Here is a 7,997-nt window from a genome sequence, read left to right as displayed (position 1 = left end):
CCTGTTCAACACATCATATGATTCTTTCAATCTGTTCATGTTGTGGATCAATGAACTGTTTTGTTTCTTTACAGCTTCACAATTTTCACAAGTTATTGGACTCTTCTTTGCAATGGCTTCTTCATTAATTTCGAACCTTGGAGTTTCTTTCACTTTTCTTCTCACTACTGGTACTATCTCATCATCACTGCTAACCGGTGTCTTTACCTTCTTCTTTTTCTTCTTTACCTTCTCATCTTCACTATCACTTTCTTCCAACATCTTTAGATGTTTTGCCATTTGTCTAGCATAATACTCAGTATCATCATCATCACTATCTTCCTCAACTCTTGTAACAAAAGCTGTGTAAGCTGTAGCTTGATCAGGAATATAGTTATCCCAAGTGAAATTCTCCTAGCTAAAACCCTCGGGTAACTTTTCATCATCTTGATCAATCAAACAAGCTTTTCCATCAGTTGAGACATATTTATCCCAGTTGAATGACTTCTTTTCTTCCTGATTAACCACACAAGCTCTCTTTCCAGAATCTTCAATTATGGGTCTTCCATGTGCAGTTTGTGCTTGATGTTGATGCTGTTGAGATGATTGTTGAGCAACTTGATGGTAGATGGCTTTATGGTAGTAATCGTTGTTGTTGTTGAAAGGATTCTGAGCTCCACTTGCTTCACGGTTGGTGCACTCCCTCTTAAAGTGACCTTTCTCCCTGCAACGAAAACAAGTAACTTTAGATTTGTCAAAACCTAAAGTAGAAACATTAGCCTCACTAAGGTCATCTCTCCCCGTGATTTGCTTGAATTTCTCAGCTCTCCTTAATACGCTTGCCAAACACCATTTTATGTCCATCAGTTCCATCTCTTCAGCATCTATCTGGTCGTAATCTTCCTTTGTTAGCATTGGATTCCCAATACGACCTGCAACAAAACAACTATAAGATTCTAAAACCATTCCCAATAAAGACATGTGGTTTTTAGCAACTTCTTCAGAATAATCTTGATCATTTTCAAGATTTAAAACAATATTGCACTGAAGTTTTCTCCCATTTTTTGTTGCTGAAATGTTTGGATCAAAAGATGGAAATGATGTGAAACTTGTTTTGCTGTTTGATCCTGATGATGAACTTCCAAAAGAATTCTTGGCATTGTAAGCAGTTTCTATTTTTGGAGATAGATTTGTAGATTTCTCATTCACCCCTGCTTTGTAATACAACCCAATATCCTGTTCACCATCAAAATCTTTCATTCGAACAATCTTTCTTTGTTCCATTTCCTGAGCTTCCAATTTTTCAATGAATTTGCTCAAGGTTAACGTGCTAAAACCCTTTTTGTTCCTAAGCCTCATCAGATATGTTCCCCAAGTTTAATGTGGTAACGCATCTGCAAGTTTCTCAATCAACTCTTCATTGTCTTTATTGATGCTTAACCTCTTGATGTTCACCAACAAGTTGCAATATCTTTCAATGATCTGTCTTGTACTCTCATTCTTCAATCCTCTAAACAAATCAAACTCCTTTTTCAAAAGTGATTTCCTGTTCTTGACCATTTCCTGACTTCCAACAAACTTTGAACGCAATGCTTTCCATATTGAATACGAACTTCCGTTGTGTTGCAGCAAAACCATAATATCTTCCTTCACAGCTTGTTGTAGCAGACTTAACATCATTTTCTCATTCTTATATTTCTTCTTGTCCTCGGCACTCATATCTTTGATCGCAACTTCCTCTTCATCATCATTTAACGGTCTCACATATCTTGTTTCAACACACTCCCAAGCGTCTAGGTAGTTAGCTTGGATCCAATTTTCGAAATGACCTTCCCAACCTTTATATTCTTCTATGTTCATGAGTTTAGGTGGTTTTTGCATTGTTCCTGTTTCATTTTCGAGCATTGTGTTTTGTGCAATAGTGATCGGGGTCACCGGAGTAGCGAATGCGTTGTAAAATTCCTCGTCCATTTTTAAATTTCAAAAATTTCCCACAATAGTTCTTTTGAGCGAAATCACCATTATCCACAAAAACGAAATTACCCAGTTGTCTCAAAGAGCGAAATCAGGGAATTTGTGCACTAAGAGCGAAATCCCAGATGGTCCTTATCAGCGAAATCAGATGATGTACACAAGAGCGAAAACCCTAATGACCTTTGGAGCGAAATTATCCTTGAATTATGTCACAAGAGCGAAATTAGGATTTTGGGTGGCCCTATAAGCAAAATCAGATGTTCTATGAGCGAAACCTGATGTTCAAAAAAACGAAATCATATAATGTCCTTATAAGCGAAATCAAGTCCGAAGGTGATTTGGTCCATTTTTAGTTCGAGTTTAGATCTCAAACTTTCAGGGATTTGTCTATGTCCAATTACGCACAATCTGTGAAATTTTGAGCTGATTTTGACCATTAAAATTTTCTGAACTGAAGAAGGAAGGTGTAGAAGTAAGAAATGATGATGAAATCTAGCTAATCTCTGCAGAACTCCTCCTCCTGAAGCTCTGATACCACTTGTAGGATCGTGTTCCGACCCGAACGAGTCGTTCAGAGTTGTTTTGATCAGATACAGGTGCGGAAAACAAATATCTGATTTAGAAACAGCTAGCAAATCACTTTTAACACCTTTTTTGTATTGATATCTGACATATTACATCCAAATCTCACACCGGCAGCACCTCGGTATGGAATTGCACAACTGATCTACTGATTTCGCGTATGAGACCCTATATATAGGGTTTGTGATTTCGCCCCAGTGTACATGTACACAAAAGCGAAACCCCTGCATGATCAAATAAGTGAAACCTCATGTCAATGTCCCTATGAGCGAAATCATTATCTAAGACACATACATTCTCCTATTTTCTCGTAAAATGTGTCCTAATCTATACAATACATCTGTCGACTTCCTCCCACTTGTAGGATCGTGTTCCGACCCGAACGAGTCATTCAGAGGAGTTTTGATCAGATACAGGTGCGGAAAACAAGTATCTGATATAGAAACAGCTAGCAAATCACTTTTAACACCTTTTTGTATTGATATCTGACAGATTACCTCCAAATCTCACACCGGCAACACCTCTGTATGGAATTGCACAACTGATCTACTGATTTCGCTTATGAGACCCTATATATAGGGTTGGTGATTTCGCCCCAGTGTACATGTACACAAAAGCGAAACCCCTGCATCATCAAATAAGCGAAACCTCATGTCTTTGTCCCTATGAGCGAAATCATTATCTAAGACACATACATTCTCCTATTTTCTCGTAAAACGTGCCCTAATCTATACAATGCAATCTAAGACTCGATCCAAGACGAAGTCGACAGATGTAGAGCAACAACACAACTCAAGCGGAACCCCTATGTTCACTCGAGCGGAATCACCAACATGCTAGTTGGAGCGGAATAACATATAAAGCTGATTTCGCTTGAAATGACTTCTGTCAGTTCAAGCGGAATAACATGAAATATCCACTTTTCTTGTTTCCAAACCCTAATCAACCTATCTAGACCTAAGACTCGATTAAGACGTAGTAAACAGACAATCAGTGCACCAACATAACCCCCCCCCCCCAAAACAAAAACCTACCCCCCCCCCAAGCTAAAATACTAAAAACTAAACCCCCAAAAAACCTAAAAAATCAAAAAACACAAAAAAAAATTATATTTTCTACACTAAAATCACTACTTTTAGTAACCAAATTTTTTTTTTAAATTAAAAAAAAAAATTGCTACTAAAAGTAGCGATTTTTTGATAAAAAATATTAAAAAAATTTGTGTGTTTTTTAGCTATTTTTAGGTATTTTTGGTTGTGTTCACATTGGTTCTCGCAATAAAGGGTGGTTTCTAACGGATCCTTCTCCTATATATATATATATATATATATATATATATATATATATAGTGTGAGGTTCATTGGGGAACACTAAAAAAGTGGGGAACCGGGAAACACTTTTAAAAATTTAACTTAACGTGTTAAAAATCAATTTTTTTATTTTTTTTTCCAGCTCTTCTCCTTATAAATACTTGTAGAAGCATTTTTAATAAGAAAAATCAAAAGCTAAAAATATAAAAAAAAGGTAAAAAAAGGGTAATTTTTTTTACAAATTTTTTTTATTTCAAATAGTTTCTACCCATTTATATAAGAAAAAGCGCTGAGAAAAAAATTAAAAAAATATTTTTAACATGTTAAGTTTATATATATATTTAAGTGTTTTTTAAACTTTTTTTATATTTTTAGTTTTAGATTTTTTTTATTAAAAATGTTTCTACGTGTATTTATAAGGAAAAGGGCCGAAAAAAATTTAGAAAAAAATAATTTTTAACATGTTAAGTATAATTTTTAAGGGTGTTCCCTGGTTCGCCACTTTTTTAGTGTTCCCCAATGAACCCTCCCCTATATATAGTGTAAGGTTCATTTGAGAACCATCTTTATTGTGAGAACCATGAGAACCAATGTGAACACACCGAAAAAACCTAACCCCCACCCAAGCCCCCCCCCCCCAAAAAAAAAAAAAAAACCTTAAAAAATCTAAAAATCACACAAAAAATTATTTTTTAAAAATATTTTTACATTAAAATCGCTAATTTTAATAGCAAAAAAAATTTTAAAAACAAATTTTTTTTTTTGTAACGAAATATAGCGATTTTTTTATAAAAAGTATAAAAAAAAAATTGTGTGTGTTTTTAGCTATTTTTAGGTATTTTTGTTTGTGTTCACATTGGTTCTCGCAATAAAGGTTGGTTATATATATATATATATATATATATACCAAAAATACCTAAAAATAGCTAAAACACACACACACACACATATATATATATATGTATATATATATATATATATTCAGGATCGGGAGAAAACGCCCTAAAGTGTGAGAACGGTGAGAACGCATCCTGGCTCAACAAGTGGCGCGCGATATAATTAGGGCGTATGGGCTTTTTTGTCATTTTATCTTCCGCTTTTCCAATTCGGTGTGAGAATACTGCTTCATTTTCGGCGTTTAATATTTTTTGGCGTTAACCAAATTCAATAATTACCTGGCATTTTAATGGTTTCATTGTATTAATATTTTGGCGTTTATGGCGTTTCCAAATCGTCGGCTATTGGAACCCCAAGGGCCATAATATCTCTCTAAATGGCTTCATCCATACTAAGTATGGCCAGGACTTTTTAGGATGATGTCCCAATGTTTCTTCTTAGATTCAATGGCGTTTAGATTCAATGGCGTTTTAGACATGATGGCCCATTGTTCTATTATTGTTTATATATATATTGGCGTTTGTGGTATCTTGGCGTTTTACAAGCGGAAAATTATATTACAACCACAAGTGAAAAAATAGAAGCGAAAAAAATAAATTAAAGATTCTAATCGGATCTCTCTTCACAATCTTCACTGTCATCAGTCTCTCTCTTCTTTAATAATACAAGAACTGTCACCAAATATAGGGCGTTTTTATGTTAAACTTAACAAACCCATCGGTCAGATTATTTTGTTTGTTCGATGCCGTGTGAGTGGGTTTTTCGCTTTGCTCTTCAACTTTATCTTCATATTTGTAATCATCCCACTCTTCAGCGTGATTGATCTCTTCTCCTCATCCAAGCCTTCTTCAAGAACAAAGAACACAAAATCTTCTCCTCATCAAGCCTTCTTCAAGAACAAAGAACACAAAATGACATATGACTGTCATTAGTATCTTTTTTCTTGAAGATTTGTCCATCTCATGCAGCAAATCTTACTGAGTTACTCCCCTCACCTGACAATCCATTCAGTGAAACTTCACGCAGAACAATACTGAATATCCAAGAAAGCATGTTCGCCGTCTTTGATTTTTTTAAATTTTTGGCGTTTTACAGTGAGTGGTATTTAGGAACATTGGCGTTTGTTTTTTTTTTTTTTTTTGTGATCAAATGGAAGTTGCTGAGAGTTTTCATTTTATAGGATGTCTTTGGCGCGTAGTTTAGGCGGGATATTATTATAATAAAGTATTCGTCGTTTAAGTTACTGTTTGTAATTACTCTTTTTGATAAGCTTTATCTCTGAAGTTTGTAACATGTCTCAGCTTTCAAGTTTGGCGTTTAGATTTTAATAAAATAAATGTTGTTAATAATAAAGTTTCCGTCGCTTCAGTTTACTGTTTTGTAGTTACTGTTTCTAGTTGCCTTTTCGAGATTTTGTCATTTTGTATTTTTAATGAGGTTTTATATAAAGATGACACTTTGTTCTATTCTCTTGTACGTTGTTTTTTATACTTTTTTTGAGTTTTTTATAATACTTGTCCAAAGTAATTTTATTATAGTTTGGGAGTTTTGGGGCGTTTTATGGCATGATGGCATTTTCACAAGCATTTGTCTGTGTGGCGTTTTTATTATATATGCCATTGTTATTATATAAAAATCAACTGAAAAAGAAAATTAAAAAAAATATAATCAATTGATCTTCCAAATCTTCACTGTCACCAATCTCTTTCTTCCTTTTTAATCATCTTCATTGGCAGTTTCGAATTTCGTATGATTCATTTTGTTTTTTTGTTTTTGAAGTAGCTTTTTTGTCGCCGTGTGGAAGCACAAAGTGTAACATCAGCCTCTTTTTCTTGAAGATTTATTCATCTCATGCAGCAAAATGTTATTGAGTTACACCCATCAGCTAACAATCCATTCGACAAAACTTCACGTAGAACAATATTGAATATCCAAGGAACGATATTTGATTTTTTTAACTTTTTGGCGTTTTACCGAGGAAAAGAACGCCACTAAATAAAAGTGCCATAAATCTCTAAATTTGGTCATGCTAAACTCAATAATGTTTTGCTATATGAGATGGACAACATTGTTAATCCTCAGTTAAGAAAGATGTCTAACAATGTTGTCCACTCCATACAGCTAAACTTTATTGAGAACAAAATTCAATACTGTTTTTGTATGTTTTGGCGTTTATAAAATGGATGGAAGTTGAGGATAAAGTCAATAAGATTTTACTCAATGAGATGGACAATATCCTCACTTAAGGATTTTGTCCATCACATTGAGTGAAACCTTACCGACAACCAAACTGAATTTCAAAGAACGTTTTGTTTTAGGAATCTTTAATGTTTGGGTTTTTTGGCGTTTCTAAGACGAATGGTATATATTAAATATGGCGTTTTGGGTTTGGTGTGTTTAATGGAAGGTCTGAGATGCTGTATATATATGATGTTTTTGGCGGTTATTTAGGCGGGATTTTATTATAATAAATGCTAGTAATTAAGTCCCATCGTTTCAGTTACTGTTTGTTCAGCTTTATCGTTTAAAAATAAAGTTTGGCGTTTTATATTTAATGGCATTTAGATTAGGATGGTGTGTGCTATGTAGGTTAAGGCGGGAATTTAATGGCGTTTTATTCATGAGTTTGGTGTTTTGTGTAGAGAAGTCAAAAGACTTTTTTACCCTTAATGAAGTGCGCCACACTAATAAAAGTGATGTTATTTACGAAAACGCAAACGTGTCATCTAGTCCATAGATTGTTTTGATCTGACGATCCATAACCGTTCCTCTCCGTTCTCACACTTTTCACCGTTTTCTCTAAATCCTGACCCTGTATATATATATATATATATATATATACTTCCACTTTATTTTAGGAAAATGTTTATAAGTGTTTAACTTAAACTTTTCACCAAAGTTTGCCTAATCATGATTAACGTTCCAAATCCCATTTTGCCCATGGAAGTTTTCGAATTTAACTAAATTTCAATATAATTTAGATAATTGATATGGTTTTTTCATTATCACCATAAACTTTCGAGATATGTCGGATTTGAAATCCTTCTCTATATATGTTTTCGATTAGCTACCGGTATTTAAAAAGTCAAAACATCATCAGCATCACACATTCTATAATCTATGTTATACAGATTATTTGTATATTTTTATACATATTATTGTACTTTCATTTTATTTATTATACAACACCATCTAATGCACGAGCCTATAACCTAGCGTATTTGATATAGAGTTCCATATCATATTTTACTCTTT

Source organism: Helianthus annuus, chromosome 13 (assembly GCF_002127325.2).
Source record: "Helianthus annuus cultivar XRQ/B chromosome 13, HanXRQr2.0-SUNRISE, whole genome shotgun sequence".
NCBI lineage: Eukaryota > Viridiplantae > Streptophyta > Magnoliopsida > Asterales > Asteraceae > Helianthus > Helianthus annuus.
This window is presented reverse-complemented; position numbering follows the sequence as displayed.